We start from the raw sequence: 19,033 nt of genomic DNA, 5'->3' as shown, positions 1-19,033 counted from the left end.
CCAAACGGTAGTTCTGTGAATTGGGTTGTACATGCACTATACAACCCCACTTAGGTGTGGAGGCTCATATTCAAGCTAGTAAATGCTACAGGAGAAACCTGTTATGAAGAGGGAACATGAGTAACTGAAAAAGAGATGAGAAGTCAAACTCAATTATTCTTTTATTTCTTACAAGCAGGGGCGGCTCTACCAATTTGGCCTCCCCAAGCAGTCGCTACCGAACTGCTGCCGCCGAATTGCCACTACGCCCGGAAGAGCAGCGGAGCCGCTGCCCAAAAGCCGCAGCGGCGGGAAGAGCAGTGGGGCTGCCGCCGAATTGCCGCTGCGGGACACAGACTGCCGCCCCATTCTGAATGCCCCCCAAGCACTCGCTTGCAAAGCTGGTGCCTGGAGCCAGCCCTGCTTACAAGCATGGGCTGCTGCTAAATTATTGGAAAGATCAGTAGCACTTATAGGAGCAAGATGATCTTGAATCCACATGGCTGGTATGACAACCCTTGGAAAGCTGAATAATTATGGTGGTGTTGATAGCATGTTGAACTTCTCAGCTGAAGTAAATAATATGGGCAGGGCCTCATTTATTCTGTAAAACACATTGAAACTAAAATCTGAAGCAAGGCCTCCAATTTGTATAGCACATTAGTGCTAAATTCTGCATTTCAGTGTTAGTTGATTGCAGAATTGCTCTAGAACATATGAGTAAAATGAGAGCACTAAAAATGTACCACAACATTATTATACAAGCATAACACTTTCAAATGCTGGTTCCAGGATAGTATTAAATACAACAACTGTAACCAGGCCTAGCACCCTCAAGTCATTTGGCTCTGCCTGTGCCCACATTGGCTTATGCCAGTAGTCTTCCTTCCTAACAGCACCATCTGGAGAGGGAAATCATAACTTCTCACCTTTGACTGAATACAAAAGCCATTATTATATCAGTATGGCTTCTTCAAAACCTGTTTCCTTTTCTTTGAAGTTCATGGCAGTGCTTGGCCCCAACATGGGTCAAATTCAACCCTGGCAAAGAGCTGTGCCCACTTATGCCAGAACTGAATTTACTCCAAATAAGTAACACAACTGGAACCCCTGGTCTCCCAGGCTTGGTCTCTCTCCTGGTTTTTAGGTTTTCCAACTAACTACAAGCAGCTTGCTGGCTACACCCTTTGGGGATGGAGTTATGGGAGCCACACCTTGGACTGAGTACACAGGCTGAAACCTCTGATTTCAGCCAACCTTCCCACCAATCTGAGTTTGAGGGCATATCTACACTAGCAACTTAAGTTAAACTATGTTGTTGTTTTTTTATTGTGGTGGTTCATGTACCCGTTCCCCCTGGGCTCCGCACTCCCCACTACCAGGAGCCTGGTGGGGAACTCTGTGCCTGGAGTCTTGGCAGCTCCCAATCTCCCAGTGGGGAGCCCAGGGATGCAGCCGGACTAGGAGCAGGGAGCCCGGGCATCAGCCAGGCTGGGAGAGCTGGGACGCAGGAAATAGCCTGGCTGGGAGCGGGGAGCCCGGGGGGCAGCTGGGCTCTAGCTAGAGCCCCTCACTCGCCCTGGGGTGACAGCTCAGCTTTCTTGTCAATTTCATGGCTCTGGAGTCGTGAAATTGACAAGAATGACAGCCAACAGTCATGTAAGTAACTCAGTGTCTACATGAACCCTGTGTGGCCCTAACTGCACTGACCTAAGCCCTATGCTTTTTGTGGAAGTCGAGTTATTATGTTGGTGTAGTAGGAAGCTTACATCGGCGGGAACAAGACTGTAGTGTGTATACTGACGTAATTAGGTTGATGTAAGCTGCCTTACATCGACCTCACTCTGTAGTGTAGACCAAGCCTCAGCTTCCTTCTCTCAGGAAAATCCTCACAGTGATTATCCCTAATGACAGCCACAACTCGCAATTAGATTAAATAAAACAAGGTTTATTTAACACAGGTAATGGAAAATAGAAAATCAAAGTAATTAAATTATTTTTCTTCTTTCCTTTTTTTCCTCCAGCCCTATAATCCCTGGGTCATTTTTTTCTATTTTTTTGCACCTTAGTGGTCATTTACAAGTGTGCAAAGTGGGTGATGAATGCTACTAAATTAGAATGATAACAGTTTACAATTACTTTACACTCCCTTTCTATTACACAGAGTGTCAAGCAACTGAGAGTCAGGCCAAAGAGTTTATAGCTCTTGGGCATTTTGTCATGAGGTGCCAGCAATCCTTTATAATATCTCAATTTGCATTGAGAAGACTTCATCCTAGTTATTAGATCGCACGCCCTGATTCTCATGGGAGACTTCAATCACCCTGATATCTGCTGGGAGAGCAATACAGCGGTGCACAGACAATCCAGGAAGTTTTTGGAAAGTGCAGGGGACAATTTCCTGGTGCAAGTGCTGGAGGAACCAACTAGGGGCAGAGCTCTTCTTGACCTGCTGCTCACAAACAGGGAAGAATTAGTAGGATAAGCAAAAGTGGATGGGAACCTGGAGGCAGTGACCAGGAGATGGTCGAGTTCAGGATCCTGACACAAGGAAGAAAGGACAGCAGCAGAATACGGACCCTGGACTTCAGAAAAACAGACTTTGACTCCCTCAGGGAACTGATGGGGAAGATTCCCTGGGAGAATAACATGAGGGGGAAAGGAGTCCAGGACAGCTGTCTGTATTTTAAAGAATCCTTATTGAGGTTACAGGGACAAACGATCCCGATGTGTAGAAAGAATAGTAAATATGGCAGGCGACCAGCTTGGCTTAACAGTGAAATCCTTGCTGATCTTAAACACAAAAAAGAAGCTTACAAGAAGTGGAAGATTGGACAAATGACCAGGGATGAGTATAAAAATATTGCTCGGGCATGCAGGAGTGAAATCAGGAAGGCCAAATCACACCTGGAGTTGCAGCTAGCAAGAGATGTTAAGAGTAACAAGAAGGGTTTCTTCAGGTATGTTAGCAACAAGAAGAAAGTCAAGGAAAGTGTGGGCCCCTTACTGAATGAGGGAGGCAACCTAGTGACAGAGGATGTGGAAAAATCTAATGTACTCAATGCTTTTTTTGCCTCTGTCTTCACGAACATGGTCAGCTCCCAGACTGCTGCACTGGGCAGCACAGCATGGTGAGGAGGTGACCAGCCCTCAGTGGAGAAAGAAGTGGTTCGGGACTATTTAGAAAACCTGGACATGCACAAGTCCATGGGACTGGATGCGTTGCATCCGAGAGTGCTGAAGAAGTTGTCAGATGTGATTGCAGAGCCATTGGCCATTATCTTTGAAAACTCATGGCGATTGGGGGAAGTTTCGGACGACTGGAAAAAGGCTAATTTAGTGCCCATCTTTAAAAAAGGGAAGAAGAAGGATCCTGGGAACTACAGGCCAGTCAGCCTCACCTCAGTCCCTGGAAAAATCATGGAGCAGCTCCAGAAGGAATCAATTCTGAAGCACTTAGAGGAGAGGAAAGTGATCAGGAACAGTCAGCGTGGATTCACCAAGGGCAAGTCATGCCTGACTAATCTAATTGCCTTCTATGATGAGATAACTGGTTCTGTGGATGAAGGGAAAGCAGTGGACGTGTTGTTCCTTGACTTTAGCAAAGCTTTTGATGCTGTCTCCCCCACTATTCTTGCCAGCAAGTTAAAGAAGTATGGGCTGGAAGAATGGACTATAAGGTGGATAGAAAGCTGGCTAGATTGTCGGGCTCAACGGGTAGTGATCAATGGCTCCATGTCTAGTTGGCAGCCGGTATTAAGTGGAGTGCCCCAAGGGTCGGTCCTGGGGCCGGTTTTGTTCAATATCTTTATAAATGATCTGGAGGATGGTGTGGACTGCATCCTCAGCAAGTTTGCAGAGGACACTAAACTGGGAGGAGAGACAGATACGCTGGAGGGTAGGGATAGAATACAGAGGGACCTAGACAAATTGGAGGATTGGGACAAAAGAAATCTGATGAGGTTCAACAAGGACAAGTGCAGAGTCCTGCACTTAGGAAGGAAGAATCCAATGCACCGCTACAGACGAGGGACCGAATGGCTAGGCAGCAGTTCTGCAGAAAAGGACCTAGGGGTTACAGTGGACGAGAAGCTGAATATGAGTCAACAGTGTGCCCTTGGTGCCAAGAAGGCCAATGGCGTTGTAGGGCATTACCAACAGATTGAGGGACGTGATCGTTCCCCTCTATTCGACACTGGTGAGGCCTCATCTGGAGTACTGTGTCCAGTTTTGGGCCCCACACTACAAGAAGGATGTGGAAAATTTGGAAAGCGTCCAGTAGAGGGCAACAAAAATGATTAGGGGACTGGAACACATGAGTTATGAGGAGAGGCTGAGGGAACTGGGGATGTTTAGTCTACAGAAGAGAAGAATGAGGGGAGATTTGATAGCTGCTTTCAACTACCTGAAAGGGGGTTCCAAAGAGGATGTATCTAGACTGTTCTCAGTAGTAGCAGATGACAGAACAAGGAGTAATGGTCTCAAGTTGCAGTGGGGGAGGTTTAGGTTGGAAAAACTTTTTCACTAGGAGGGTGGTGAAACACTGGAATGTGTTACCTAGGGAGGTGGTAGAATCTCCTTCCTTAGAAGTTTTTAAGGTCAGGCTTGACAAAGCCCTGGCTGGGATGATTTAATTGGGGATCGGTCCTGCTTTGAGCAGGGGATTGGACTAGATGACCTCCTGAGGTCCTTTCCAACCCTGATATTCTATGATTCTATTCTATGATTCTATGATCCTCACAATGGCACTTCTACCACTCTATAACCTGTCCTCACAGCATATGTTTCAGTTAATCAAATATTTAATGGAGACAAATATAATTTGATATGCACTTTCTTTGTTTTCCCCTCACTATTTATGTGCTTGTCCATTTCAGGGAACTCTGTGGGTCAGATTCATAGAATCCAAGGCTAGAAGGGACCATTGTGCTCATCTCATCTGACCTGTATAACACAAGCCGGAGAACTTTCCCAAAATAATTCCCAGAGCAGACCTTTTAGAAAAACATCCAACCTTGATGTAAAAATTGTCAGTGATGGAGAATCTACCTTGACCCTTGTTAAATTGTTCCACTCCTGTCTGCAGTAGAATCCATCAGAGAGCACCAGAAGGGAGGAAAACACAGTAAGGTATCTCTTGTAAAATTTTCTCCATGAAGTGAGAGGTCCACCATTTCCCCACCCCATACAATCACCTGCCACTACTCTAATGGAATAGATAGTAGGTTAGGATCCCTGAACCAGAGGATCTCAAGAGAGCTGATGGAACGTCTGTGCCTCGGTACTAGTTGCTAAGGCCCCTGCTTCCACTTGGCTTCCGAACTCTATTTTGAGGGCTTGTCTATACTGGCAACTTACATCAGCATCACTCTGTCTCTCAGTTGCATGAAAAATCCACACCTCTGAGAGATGACCTGGTGAAGACTGCGCTAGGTTGACGGAAGAATTCTGCCATTGAGCTAGCTACTGTCTCTCAGGGAGGTGGATTACCTATGTCAATGGAAGAACCCTTCCCGTCAGCATAGGTAGTATCTACACTGTAGCATTTTAAATGTAAACATACCCTGAGTGCAGCATAGGAACTCCTGCTGGTGTGAATGGGTTGGTAATTTTTACCCTGCCAAGTCACATTTTGGGAACATGGGTTGCTGAAAGCTTTATTTGTATGTCAATTCTTCACATATGAGGGAGGTGATAATACCATATCTTTGCTACTTAGGCTTGGTCTACACTAGGAGTACACATTGATATAGCTACATCTCTCAGGGGTGTGAAAAATCCACACCCATGAGAGACATAGTTATACCAACCTAACCCTTGGTGTAGACAGCAGTAGGTTGAGAGAAGAATTCTTCCGCTGACCTAGCTACCACCTCTCAGGGAGGTGGAGTGCCTATCTCCCTGGGACAAGTCCTCCCTTCAGTGTACGTAGTGTCTACACTGAAGCAGTACAACAATGCAGGCTACAGTGCTGAAGCACTTTCAGTGTAGACATGCTCCTATACACTAAGGTCTGATCTAAACTACAGACTTACAACAGTACTACGTCACTCAGGGGTGTGAAAATTCCAGACCCCAGAGCTACATAGTTATACTGACCTAACCATAGGAGTAAGAAGTGCTATGTTGGTGGGATAGCTTCTCCAATCAACATAGCTACTGCCTCTTGGGGAGATGGATTAACTACACCGACAGGAGAGCTCTCTCCTGTTGGCATACAGCATCTTCATTAAACTGCTACAGTGGCCAGCTGACACCAATACAGCATTTTAAGGGTGAGAAAAGGCAAAGGAAATTGTAAAAAAACCCATCAACCCAAAACAAAAATCCCATCTACCCCTCCCTCACCAAACCTACTGAATCACATGGAATAGAAAGCACTTGATTATATTTTTAATCACATGGGAAAGTAAGAACAAAAGCAATTTTAACAACCCCGGAAGAAGATGCTGGCTGTTTTCTTGCTGCTTTTATTGCAGCAGAAGCCACGATGCAAACAATCAGGAAGGCAATTTTGAACCCGGGGGGCCAGATCCTCAGCAGGTGTAAATCAGCGAAGCATCAATATCAATAGAGATGTGTTGATTTATACTAGCTAGGGATCTCTCCCTTTGTGACTAATTCTGCATTACATTACATTGTGTGCAACTTAATTGACGTCATTCGGGTTGTAGACATTGTCAATCAGAGAAAACTTTAGTCTTTTGTTTGTAATCTTTCCTTTTACTGGTGGAGGTGGCCAGTGAAATTTGGTGTTCAGAGAAAGAGCACGTGCTGGTCACTGAAATACAGCCATCATGTAAAGAAGAAAAAAAAAAAAGGATTTCTGATGTAGGGTTCTGACCCTCTGGGCAGGGCAGAACAAGCAGTCAGTTTGTAGACCCCAAGCGGGGCAGAACAAACAGACAGTAGCCACATCTGGTGGCAAGTGCGGGGGGGAGGGAACCTGGGCCCATCCTTCTCCTCTGGGTTATGACCCAGGGCCCTATGAAGACAAGAAATTCCCCGTTAAGGGATTAAGCATTGGCTTCTATTCCATTCCCTGGGTCACTTCCCACCGCAAGGTGCTTCTCATGCATCTCCCTGGCTGACACCGGCTCAGCATCCCCATCAATCTCTGTGGTTGTCTCATAACACGCAGCGTAATCCGGGTCTCTACAGGATCTTGCAACATGCATACTTCCTCTTTCTCAGCCAGCCCAGATTGAGCTGGGCTGTCTCCTTTTATCTGTCCCTTCAACCTGGAACATGCACAGCAAGGGAGAGAGTGTGTAGCCTCCTGGGCCCACAGTGATTGGTCTGTCCCCACTGGCCCAGTGTAGGGTAGATACACCCCGTCACTCATGGATCATGTGACTTTCCCTCAAGCCCTTTCCTGGCCTATGTGAGGACATCACACAGACCCTTTCCTTACATATATAGGATGCATAGTACCCCTCTGTAGCTGCTCCATCCTTCATTTCCCCCATCTAGCCACTTGAGTGGTATGGAGCACTTTGCATTGACCTCTATACCATGGATAAATTACACCAGAGTACATAATTCATTTTTAAAAAATAATCTAAATCTAACATAATTGGACCACCATGCATCATCATGATTTAAAAATTTATAATTTATGTTATAGCAGGACATTATCTGATCAGTCCATTCACTTCTACTGATGACAAGAAATCAGCAAGGTAAAGTTCTGAAGACATTTAATTGAAAGGTAGATAAGAGTACAGCCTGTCAAGGTTCCTTCCTCACTCTGAACTCTAGGGTACAGATGTGGGGACCTGCATGAAAGACCCCCTAAGCTTATTCTTACTAGCTTAGGTTAAAACTTTCCCAAGGTACAAACTTTTACCTTTTGTTCTTGAACCTTTATGCTGCCACCACCAAAGTGTCTAACAAAAATAACAGAAAAAGTACCCACTTGGAAACGTCTCCCCCACAAAATATCCCCCAAGCCCTACACCCCCTTTCCTGGGGAAGGCTTGATAAAAATCCTCACTAATTTGCATAGGTGAACACAGACCCAAACCCTTCGATCTTAAGAACAATGAAAAAGGAATCAGGTTCTTAAAAGAGAATTTTAATTAAAGAAAAAGAAAAACATCTGTAAAATCAGGATGATAAATACCTTACAGGGTAATCAGATTCAAAACATAGAGAATCCCTCTAGGCAAAACCTTAAGTTACAAAAAGACACAAAAATAGGCATATACATTCTATTCAGCACAACTTATTTTATCAGCCATTTAAACAAAACAGAATCTAATGCATATCTAACTAGTTTGCTTACTAACTCTTTACAGGAGTTCTGACCTGCATTCCTGCTCTGGTCCCGGCAGAAGCATCACACAGACAGACAGGACACTTTGTTCCCCTCCTCCCCCAGCTTTGAAGTATCTTGTCTCCTCATTGGTCATTTTGGTCAGGTGCCAGCGAGGTTAGCCTAGCTTCTTAACCCTTTACAGGTGAAAGGGTTTTTCCTCTGGCCAGAAGGGATTTAAGGGTGTTTACCCTTCCCTTTATATTTATGACACAGCCAATGGGAATGTAAGCAGGGTCTGAATGAGTTCTCCTCTGACAGCTAGCTGGGTTGCGGGGAGACTTCAGGAGCAAACTGTATTTACATGAACACACCTACTCTACCAAGATATCCAGCAGATAAACCTGTGTTGCTCAAAGTGATCAACTTTGGCTGGTGTTGAGTTACAAATCACTTTAGTACTGAATGCAGGGGTAGTGAAATGCTGTTATCAATGTTGTAGTCTTTATTGTCTGAGTAAAGGGGAGCAGAACTGTGATTATCTGTCCCAAATGAGGGGGGATCACCTTCAGCTGAAAGGACCTCATTAAGCGAGGGGCTCGAATGCCTGACCCCTGTGAAAGTAAGAGGGGTGGGGACAAGTATCCTAGCCAGGAGATGTGGATGCTTCCTAAGGGTCCCCAATCTGGTTTAACCTGTTCCTCCCCACTGTTCAAAGATAGTGCTAAATAGGCTACAGTAGGAGCTTTTTGTTATTTTAACAAATATATTGTGATCTGGAAGCCTACTTTTGTCGTCTCTCACTTAAGGAATATTTTCAACACACCACTGAACAGTGCACTGACCCACAGGAACCCTCCTACCAACACTACAGGAAGAAGGATCCTGCGTGGACTCCTCCTGATGATCGAAATGACAAACTGGACTTCTACATAGAGTGCTTCTGCAGATGTGCACAGGCTGAAATTGTGAACAAACAGCATCACTTGCCCCATAACCTCAGCTGTACAGAACACAACACCATCCACAACCTCAGAAACAACTCTGACATTATAATCAAAGGGGCTGACAAAGAAGGTGCTATAGTCTTAATGAACAAGTCAGATTAGGAACAGGAAGCTGCCAGGCAACTCTCTAACACCACATTCTACAGGCCACTATCCTCTGACCCCACTGTGGAGTACCAAAAGAAACTACACCATCTGCTCAAGAAAATCCCTGCTACAGCACGGGAACAAATCTACACGGACACATCCCCAGAGCCCTGATGAGGGGTATTCTATCCGCTACTCAAGATCCATAAACCTAGAAACCCTGGACTCCCCATTATCTCAGGCATCAGCACTCTTACAGCAGGATTATCTGGCTATTTGGACTCTCTCCTCAGACCCTATGCTACCAGCACTCCTAGCTATCTTCGAGACCCCATCAACTTTCTGAGGAAACTACAATGCATTAAGAAAAGGAGTACTTGTGGCACCTTAGAGACTAACCAATTTATTTGAGCATAAGCTTTCGTGAGCTACAGCTCACTTTATCGGATGCATTGGGGATCATCCTGAAAACACCATCTTGGCCACCATGGATGTAGAAGCTCTTTATACCAATATTCCACATGAGGATGGACTACAGGCTGTCAAGAACAGTATCCCTGATGAGGCCACGGCACACCTGGTGGCTGAGCTTTGTGACTTTGTCCTCACCCACAACCATTTCAGATTTGGGGACAACTTATACCTTCAAGTCAGTGGCACTGCTATGGGTACCTGCATGGCCCCACAGTATGCCAACATTTTTATGGCTGACTTAGAGCAGCGCTTCCTCAGCTCTCATCCCCTAGTGCCCCTCCTCTACTTGTGCTAAATTGATGACATCATCATATGGATCCACGGGAAGGAGGCCCTTGAAGAATTCCACCTGGATTTCAACAATTTCCACCCCACCATCAACCTTAGCTTGGACCAGTCCACACAAGAGATCCACTTCCTGGACACTACAGTGCAAATAAGTGATGGTCACATAAACACCACCCTATACCAGAAACGTACTGACTGCTATACTTACCTACATGCCTCCAGCTTCCATCCAGGACACATCACACGATCCATTGTCTACAGCCACGCCCTAAGATACAACCGAATTTGCTCCAATCCCTCAGACAGAGACAAACACCTACAAGATCTTTATCAAGCATTCTTGGAACTACAATACCCACCTGGGGAGGTAAGGAAACAGATTGACAGAGCGAGATGGGTGCCCAGCATCACCTACTACAGGACAGACCCCACAAGGAAAATAATAGAATACCACTGGCCATCACGTACAGCCCGCAGCTAAAACCTCTCCAGCACATTATCAACCATCTACAACCTATCCTGGAAAACAATCCCTCACTCTCACAGACCGTGGGAGACAGACCAGTCCTCGCTTACAGACAGCCCCCCAACCTGAAGCAAATACTCACCAGCAACTACACACCGCACCACAGAAACACTAACCCAGGAACCAATCCCTGTAGCAAACCTCATTGCCTACTCTGTCCCCATATCTACTCTAGTGATACCATCAGAGGACCCAACCACATCAGCCACACCATCAGAGGCTCATTCATCTGCATGTCTACTAATGTGATATATGCCATCGTGTGCCAGCAATGCCCCTCTGCCATGTACATTGGCCAAACCGGACAGTCCCTACGTAAAAGAATAAATGGACACAAATCAGACATCAGGAATGGTAACACACAAAAGCCAGTGGGAGAACACTTCAATCTTCCTGGACATTCTATAACAGATTTGAACGTAGCTATACTTGAACAAAAAAACTTCAGAAATAGACTTTAAAGAGAAACAGCAGAACTAAAATTCATTTGCAAATTTAACACCATTCATTTGGGCTTGAATAGGGACTGGGAGTGGCTGGCACATTACAGAAGCAGCTTTGCCTCTCTTGGAATTGACACCTCCTCATCTATTGTTGGGAGTGGACTGCATCCACCCTGATCGAATTGGCCCTGTCAACACTGGTTCTCCACTTGTGAGGTAACTCCCTTCTCTTCATGTGTCAGTATATTTATGTCTGCATCTGTAACTTTCACCCCATGCATCTGAAGTGAGGTTTTTACCCACGAAAGCTTATGCTCAAATAAATGTTAGTCTTTAAGGTGCCACCGGACTCCTTGTTGTTTTTGTGGATACAGGCTAACATGGCTACCCCCTGATATTTGTTATTTTAAGTGCTCAAAAGAGCTGACAATTACTTGTGGTGGGACAGCATTTCTGCCTAACCTAAGAGCTAAAAATCACTAAGAGCTGACTGACCTGCAGAGGTGACAGCAGAGAGGCAGGTGGCAGAAGGTGACTGGGAAGTGGAATGATGGCTGATGAGGCAGCAAGCAGAGAGGAATGGGTGGCTGGTGGGGTGTCCAGTGGAGAGGAATGAGTGGCTGGAGGGGCAGCCAGGGGAGAGGAACAGTGGCTGGAGGGGCGGCCAGGTGATGAGGAACTGCAGCTGGCGGGGCACCCAGCAAAAGCAAGTGCTCAGATGCAGAGCAAGCAAGGTGCCTTCTTCCCCAGGTGGGAGGTAAACTCACACAGATGCACCTCTGAACCCTGGGTTCTCTCTAACCAAGGACAACCACTATGAGTGGGGTATGGTGAAGGAGCAGAGAGGGGCACAGAAAAGGAACTGTTGGTTGTAGAACTCAAGAACATGAGGCAGAAGACACTGCCCCATCCACTCTGGGCTGGGTGTCCTGCTCATAGTTTTATGATCATGAATCCTGATGGTGGCATTTTCCCTAATTAATATCCACTGCCTTCCTTCCTTTCATTAAAAGTTTATTTTCTACACTCGGACTCTGTGCTTGCGAATGGGGAAGTATTTCCTCTCAGAGGCATCCAGGGGTGTTGTGTAATTTTCCTAGGTTACTGGGTGGGGGCTCGAGCCAGTTCTGTGTTGTATTGTTGAAAAGGAACCTTTAGATACTGAACTTGGTCCTGGTTGCTGCCAGCCCGGCAGAAGGGTTACAGGGAAATGCTGACAAATCATGCCAAATAGGTTTTTTTTCGTGTGTGTGTGTGTACACACACGCACACTCATTATTTTGACTGAAGAACATGAAATGTTTGTTGATTGATTATAGTCATGTTGGGGGAAATCAGAAAATGTAGATAATACATACCATGAAGCAATAAGAGAAAAAAAATCCATAAAGTATACACAAGAATGAAAGTACCAAATCTTTACTTACACTCATATAATTCAAGGAAAGTAGACCACATATATTTTTCATTAACTTATCATTTATCTGCTATGTGATTTCCTCTCTGTTATTTGGATCACTTAATTCTGTGTACTTCTCTACAGCAGCAAGCTTTAGAACAGTATTTCAAATTTTAAAATACTAAAATACTCAATACTAAAAGCTATCTTTCAACAAAAATACCTTATGTATCCTAGATATGATGTGTCACTCAAATACCAGCCATAAATATCTTAGGATCACTGATCCTGCTCCCACTGGGGGCTTAAACAGTGACTTCAATGACAACTGCAACAGACTAATTATCCGTATTTAAAATGAAATGTATATGTCTAATGATGCCTCCTCAGAACTATTTTTCTGTTTGAAACAGCAAACCAATTTCAGCAGTGTGCCGTTGTTGCCAAGAAGGCCAATGGCATTTTGGGATGTATAAGTAGGGGCATAGCGAGCAGATCGAGGGACGTGATCGTCCCCCTATATTCGACATTGATGAGGCCTCATCTGGAGTACTGTGTCCAGTTTTGGGCCCCACACTACAAGAAGGATGTGGATAAATTGGAGAGAGTCCAGCGAAGGGCAACAAAAATGATTAGGGGTCTGGAACACATGACTTAACCATTGAGGAACTGGGTGTGACTTCTCTGGAGTCAGTAGAATCGCATCCAGCTTTTTTACTCCACTGATGAATTTGATTCCATATGTGTAGCAAACTCTAATTTTCCTGATCACAGTTCCACCATCTATTGTTTAAGGTCATTTGAAGTTTTTACTTTTTAACTGGTGTCCACTTTATTGGGCACATTTTATATGGGATGAAATGAAGTTAACAGGTTGTTTTGTAGATGGCCTAAATATTATTCCAGAATGTAGATTCATAGATTCCAAGGCCAGACAGGATCATTACGATCACCTTGTCTGTATAACACAGGCTATAGAACTTTTCCAAAATAATTCCTAGAGCAGCTCTTTTTTTAAAAAATCCAGTCTTGATTAAAAAAAATTATCAGCAATGGAGAACTGACCACAACCCTTGGTAAATTATTCCAGTGGTTAATTATCTTCTTTCTCAAATGTTTACACCTTTTTCCAGTCTGAATCTGTCTGCCTTCAACTTCCAGCCTTTGGATCACATTATACCTTTCTCTGCTAGATTGAAGAGCCCATTAATAAATATTTGTTCCCCATTTGATACTTACAGAGCTGATTATCCATCATGATCCCCAAATCTTTTTCAGAGAGTCTCTGCTTCCCAGGGTAGAGTCCCCTGTTCTATAAGTATGGCCTACATTCTTTGTTCCTAAATGTATCCTTTTATTAAAATGCATATTGTTTGCTTGTGTCTAGTTTACAATGTGGTCCAGAGGGCTCAAAATCGGTGACCTGTCCTCTTCATTATTTACCACTACCCCAATTTTTGCATCATCTGCAAACTTTATCAGTGATGATTTTATGTTTTCTTCCACATCATTGATAAAAAATTTTAAACAGTGTAGGGCTAAGAACCAATCACCTGAGGGACTCCACTGGAAACACACCCGCTTGACAACAAGTCCCCATTTACAATTACATTTTGAGACCTATCAGTTAGCCAGTTTTTAATCCATTTAATGTGTGCCATGTTAATTTTATATCATTCTAGTTTTTTAATCAAAATGTTATGTGGGACCAAGTCAAACACCTTACAGAAGCCTATGTAGAAAAAATCAATACTATTGCTTTTATTTACCAAATTTGTAATATCATAAAAATATCAAGTTAGTTTGATAGGAACTATTTTCCATAAACCCATGTTGATTTGCATTAGTTACGTTGCTTTCCTTTAATTCTTTATTAATTGAGTCCTGTATCAGCCTCTCTATTATCTTGCTCAGGACTGAGGTCAAGCTGACCAGCCCATAATTATCCAAGTCATGCCAAAAATGATTAGGGGGCTGGAACACATGACTTATGAATACGTCACTTATGAGGTGAGGCTGAGGGAACGGGAATTATCAGGAAAGGGAACATGGGACAATTACAATAAGTCTTTATTAACTAATAAAATTATAAAAAATGTAAAGAACAGAATAAATATACACAACATAATTTGTATGATGTAAATAACATACTTTGTGTTGTGTTGTTATTTTTCCGGTGTGTTAATAGTTTGCTTGAGTTAGCACCTTAGATGTTGCCTTGAGACCTTAAATATATGTGCCATTGAAGTCACCACCGCTGTTCCATCAGTAGCCCTTTGCAAATGGCAGCAGCTCAGATCAGAGTTAAGTCATTATTTGCTGAACACTGGCCTGCAAGCACGCTGTCAGAGAGCCTCAAGGTTTTGAATGGCTTTTTGCAAAGAAAGTTGCTACCTGGTCACAAGAGCACAGCCAGATTTTGGTGAATCGCTGGTGTGAGGCCAGTAAAACTTTGGACTTCAGCAAAAGCCCAAGGAATCACCATGCATACCAGCAGATAGCTAAAAAGCTAGCAGCTCTGCAGATTTTCCAGACTGGTGATCAGTGCAAGGAATGAATTAAGGGGCTGAAGAGTGAATACATGAAGACTTGGAAGACACTGCTACCAGAGGGGTGAGCTGGGATGAAATCCTGCTGGCCTCTCAATCCATCCTGGGGACTGATTGTAGCCAGCAGCAGGCTTCCAGGCAGGATCGTGGAGAGACTCTTGTAATGACACCAGTCCAAGAGCAGGCTGTGGATCAGGCTCAACAGGAAAATCTCAGTCTCTTGGAGGAGCTATTTTAGCCTCCCACACCCAACGAACAGGCTGCTGCTGAGCCCACTGAGAACACAAAGGGGAGAAAAGCCATCCCAGAGCCTGGTAAGTGTATGATTCAAATTAAAAGTTTAATATCACAGTAATGGGCGGGATGTCTGGTTAACTGACAAGGCAAAAAGGGTAAGCCCCAGTGTAATGATGCTGGTTCTGGTGGGACCCAACTGAGAGTGCCAATTCAGGACAAATTGCTTCAAGCAGGGCAGTTACAGCCCAAGAGTAACAAGAAGGGTTTCTTCAGGTATGTTGGCAACAAGAAGAAAGCCAAGGAAAGTGTGGGCCCCTTACTGAATGAGGGAGGCAACCTAGTGACAGAGGATGTGGAAAAAGCTAATGTACTCAATGCTTTTTTTGCCTTTGTCTTCACTAACAATGTCAGCTCCCAGACTGCTGCGCTGGGCATCACAACATGGGGAATAGATGGCCAGCCCTCTGTGGAGAAAGAGGTGGTTAGGGACTATTTAGAAAAGCTGGACGTGCACAAGTCCATGGGGCTGGACGAGTTGCATTTGCGAGTGCTAAAGGAATTGGCAGCTGTGATTGCAGAGCCATTGGCCATTATCTTTGAAAACTCGTGGCGAACAGGGGAAGTCCCGGATGACTGGAAAAAGGCTAATGTAGTGCCAATCTTTGAAAAAGGGAAGAAGGAGGATCCTGGGAACTACAGGCCAGTAAGCCTCACTTCGGTCCCCAGAAAAATCATGGAGCAGGTCCTCAAAGAATCAATCCTGAAGCACTTACATGAGAGGAAAGTGATCAGGAACAGTCAGCATGGATTCATCAAGGGAAGGTCATGCCTGACTAATCTAATCGCCTTCTATGATGAGATTACTGGTTCTGTGGATGAAGGGAAAGCAGTGGATGTATTGTATCTTGACTTTAGCAAAGCTTTTGACACGGTCTCCCACAGTATTCTTGTCAGCAAGTTAAAGAAGTATGGGCTGGATGAATGCACTATAAGGTGGATAGAAAGCTGGCTAGATTGTCGGGCTCAACGGGTAGTGATCAATGGCTCCATGTCTAGTTGGCAGCCGGTGTCCAGTGGAGTGCCCCAGGGGTCGGTCCTGGGGCCGGTTTTGTTCAATATCCTCATAAATGATCTGGAGGATGGTGTGGATTGCACTCTCAGCAAATTTGCGGATGATACTAAACTGGGAGGAGTGGTAGATATGCTGGAGGGCAGGGATAGGATACAGAGGGACCTAGACAAATTGGAGGATTGGGCCAAAAGAAATCTGATGAGGTTCAATAAGGATAAGTGCAGGGTCCTGCACTTAGGACGGAAGAACCCAATGCACAGCTACAGACTAGGGACCGAATGGCTAGGCAGCAGTTCTGCGGAAAAGGACCTAGGGGTGACAGTGGACGAGAAGCTGGATATGAGTCAGCAGTGTGCCGTTGTTGCCAAGAAGGCCAATGGCATTTTGGGATGTATAAGTAGGGGCATAGCGAGCAGATCGAGGGATGTGATCGTCCCCCTATATTCGACATTGATGAGGCCTCATCTGGAGTACTGTGTCCAGTTTTGGGACCCACACTACAAGAAGGATGTGGATAAATTGGAGAGAGTCCAGCGAAGGGCAACAAAAATGATTAGGGGTCTGGAACACATGACTTATGAGGAGAGGCTGAGGGAACTGGGATTGTTTAGTCTGCAGAAGAGAAGAATAAGGGGGGATTTGATAGCTGCTTTCAACTACCTGAGAGGTGGTTCCAAAGAGGATGGTTCTATACTATTCTCAGTGGTAGAAGAGGACAGGACAAGGAGTAATGGTCTTAAGTTGCAGTGGGGGAGGTTTAGGTTGGATATTAGGAAAAACTTTTTCACTAGGAGGGTGGTGAAACACTGGAATGCGTTACCTAGGGAGGTGGTATAATCTCCTTCCTTAGAAGTTTTCAAGGTCAGGCTTGACAAAGCCCTGGCTGGGATGATTTAATTGGGGATTGGTCCTGCTTTGAGCAGGGGGTTGGACTAGACGACCTCCTGAGGTCCCTGCCAACCCTGATATTCTATGATTCTGTGCACACCAAGGCAAACCAAACCAAACCAGCCAGACAGAGAAGACTTTGGTTTTACCCCACTGGCTAACCACAAGTCATACAAGCCATTCCTTTAGACACTCCAGTTTCCCAGTATCACCACCAGTGCCACTCGTTATGGGGACAGATGGTTATGAAAACCAATACCCCAGTAAAAGAAAAAAGATTCTCTCGATCCCAAAGGACCAAGCCCCAAACCCAGGTCAATATACAAATCAGATCTTACCCACAAATCACGCTGTTGCCAATCCTTTAGAATCTAAAATCTAAAGGTTTATCATAAAAGGAAAGAGATATAGATGAGAGCTAGAATTGGTTAAATGGAATCAATTACATACAGTAATGGCAAAGTTCTTGGTTCTGGCTTGCAGCAGTGATAGAATAAACTGCAGGTTCAAATCAAGTCTCTGGAGTACATCCACAGCTGGGATGGGTCTTTCAGTCCTTGGTTCAAAGCTTCAGTGTAGCAAAGTTCCTCCAGAGGTATGAAGCAGGATTGAAGACAAGATGGAGGAGCTGCAGCAGCTTTTTATATTCTCTTGCCATGTGGTCTTTCTTTCTGTGTCCCAAAGACAAGCTGTCCATCACATGGCATGGAAACACCTCAGAGTTCTGTCCATAGCCATGTCTCTGCATACCTTGCTATGGTGTGTCTGCCTTCTCTCAATGGGTCAGTTGTACAGCTGATGGTCCTTAATGGGCATCAAGCGGGCTAGGCAGAGCTGACACCAAACTTGTCTGGGGTACCTAATTTCCATTTGTGCCATTGAAAAATCTGCCCCTTCAGTAATTAAATTCTGTAACTTGCTGAAGCTAAGAACAAGGAGCGTTCCAAGGAGATGTTTTGATCCTGATCAATTCCTTAACAATATATGTTCTCTTTCATGCTGTCTCTCATTGTTGTGATCTAATTGTACCAAAATTTAGCTGCTTGCATTACTAAACATAATGGTAAACTATGGTCCTGAGTCTCCTCTCCCACCAGTGTTATATGATGTAATTCCATGTACTTCCATGGGGTTTCTCCTGATTTACACCAGTCTAAATGAGAGGAGAAGTTAACTCCTGTTTCCAGAATGGCTCTTATACTCACTTGGTATAATCTTATTTTGATTTCTTTTTCATTTCAAACTCCCCCCATCATCTAACCCCACGCTTTCCCATGGAGAGTTCTGTGGAGGCAGATGAAGCAGTGTTGGTGAAAATTTATTGGGGGAGGGTGTAGCCAGACAGCCAGCCCCCCCTCTCAGACCAGCATTGCTGGAAACACAGGAGGAAGCAGGAACAGGGCACTTAACATATATTCCAGCACAGCCTTTGAAGCTGTGAAAGCACAGGTGTGCTGCTACAATGTGCCTCTGGGAACAGATACAACGATTAAGCTCACAGCAGGCAGAGGCCCTGTGACAGACATGGCTGTTAGCCCCTACTAAATAGCGTGATGCACACACACCAACATCCTAGTTGGGAAAATATTTACCCTGATAAAAGAAATGTCCAGTCGTCGACACTTATTGTTTCTCTCCTTTGCAAGTGTAAACTACTCTTGCGAAAGCTGGCGTCACCCCGACAGACCAGCCTCAATTTGGCATAAGAAAGGAGAAAGAGAATAAAGGAGTACAGAGGTATAAGTAGGGGACCTACAGCACCATGATTTTTGAGTGCTTTTCACTATCTATCTGCTGGTCAGATAAGTGACAGCCTCCCAAGGCTTC

This window comes from Lepidochelys kempii, chromosome 1 (genome assembly GCF_965140265.1).
Source record: "Lepidochelys kempii isolate rLepKem1 chromosome 1, rLepKem1.hap2, whole genome shotgun sequence".
In the NCBI taxonomy this organism is placed as follows: Eukaryota; Metazoa; Chordata; order Testudines; family Cheloniidae; genus Lepidochelys; species Lepidochelys kempii.
Note: the sequence above shows the minus strand (reverse complement) of the source record.